The sequence below is a fragment of the Wolffia australiana genome, chromosome 7 (genome assembly GCF_029677425.1).
Source record: "Wolffia australiana isolate 7733 chromosome 7, ASM2967742v1".
Classification (NCBI taxonomy): Eukaryota; Viridiplantae; Streptophyta; class Magnoliopsida; order Alismatales; family Araceae; genus Wolffia; species Wolffia australiana.
This window is the reverse complement of record NC_135841.1, coordinates 3,981,334-3,983,491: the sequence shown is the minus strand read 5'-3', so window position 1 is coordinate 3,983,491 and position 2,158 is coordinate 3,981,334.

Here is a 2,158-nt window from a genome sequence, read left to right as displayed (position 1 = left end):
GAGAAGAGTTATGATAACAGATAAATGGATATGATAACTTAGTTTAGACAATGTATTAGAATATCTTTTAAAACATCAGTTCAATCCCCCTTCTCAGAGTTTTTCACTATCTCTTATTCTAACAACCACCACATGTGCCCTGAGCCTGCCTCCTTACTTGAAATGATTAATTCCGAAACAACAGGGTTTTTGAAAGTTAACTTACTTTATCGGTCAATTAATCAATATAATGATTAAAATATCACACTATAATTTATCAAAAGTATATTTTGTCGCATATATTCCATGACATCTTATAAATTAAAAATGTACTAACAAAAACATATTCAATCACAAGATAAATAAAATTAATGACTAATTTTACATAGTTTGCTCAAAATTTGAGTATCCCGCTAAATCATACTTAAAAACAGACCAAGAATACATCCAGAGTAAAATACCAATTGGGAGGGATTCAAGATCCACTTTCTGAAGTATCAAGGCTGGCTACACAACCAGTTAAGTGCTGAAGTGTGTGGTGTCATTGATAAGCTGAATTTTGGGTAATTAAGATGCCTTTTCTACCATTGTACAATTCATATTATGCAATTGAATTTATAAATTTACCCCAATACTTAGACGTATAGTGTGAATATCGGGGATCGTCCAAGAGAGGCTTAGTAGGTAAATGAGATGTTCAATATGATTAGTGGATTTTGAGCTGAATTTGAGAGAGGAATATAGAGGAGAGAATAGGATGAGTGATTCCTATCTGATTTCTTGATCTTGTCAAGATGATCAAGAAACTCAGGATAGGGGAAAAGAAATGAGGATTTTGTGAGATATCTATTTAGACTTCTTGATCTTGAAATCAAGATCAAGAAATCAGAAATAGAGTAAGGAATAAGATAATCCAAGTAGGAATGATAATCTATATAGGAGCTGATTCAATTTTTTTCAAGGGTTTTTAGGAGCTATCTAATTTTTAAACTAAAAGGAAACAAAATCTATCTAATTTTTAGTTGATTTTGTTTTCAGGGCTCAATATTCATCTCAAGCAAAATCAGATTCAACTCCTAGAAAGGGCCAAAACATTTCGCCCAAGCCAAGGCGATTTAGAAGAATGCAATCTAGAAATCAAGACCAGAAAATGCAATGAAATAAATTCAGCACCTTGTTTGATCCAAGAACTTCCTCCTCTTTCTGCTCAGCTGTGGATGGAATACTCCAGAATGGTCGTAGAGAGAGAAAAAGGGCTCAAGTACCCTGGGTGAATGGGTAAAGTTAATTTCCCTTTTGCCATTGGCCGTCCCCTTCATTACAAGAGTTCAAGAAATTTTCTGATAATTTTCACCGTTGGATTGAAAGTAGACGACGAACAACCCACCATCAAAATTTGAGCTTGATCCAACGGTGACATTGCGAGATATGAGGGTTTGAAGTGGGCTAAATCTCCACATTTCATCATTTTCTCTCTCCTCCGCCTCCTCGTGTTCTGTGCTCATTTTGGCTCTCTTTTCTCCCAATTTTCCCTTCAAATTGTCCAATCTCCTGCTGAAACCTGTCATCTAAAATATTTAGAGCAAAATAAGCCTTTTGAAAAATATATAAATATATTCTGATAACGAAAAAATCTGGAAGAATACCCAAAGAAAATCAGAAAAATCATATTCTCACCAAATTAACTCCATTTTGATTTAGTGCTCAATAAGTGGTTCTAATGCGGAAAAATGATAATTCCATATGAGAATATGCATTTAGATCACTTTAATACCCCCAGATAACACACATGAATTTGTGTATTATCAGTCATCACCTTCAAATCCATTTTATATGAGCGTATGAGAATACATGACAGATTGATCGTCGTTAAGATGCTGAAAATATTTTGGGCTTAGGTAGCCATGAGAAATTAGTAAGTCGAGGTTAAGACAAGGGGTGAAAGCAAGTATTTTCCCCTGGGACATGAATATTGACTAGGACAAATATATATTCAAAAAAATGAAATGACCATTTCCTTCTTTGTGCCATTAAAGTATATATATATATATATATATCTACTCAATATATAGTTAGACAATGTATGATTACTATCCTCTTACTAGGTTTTGAGGACAAACATCAACAAATATTTGTAACTTTTGGATGTATTATAAGTGAAAACTTTTTTGAAGTTTCA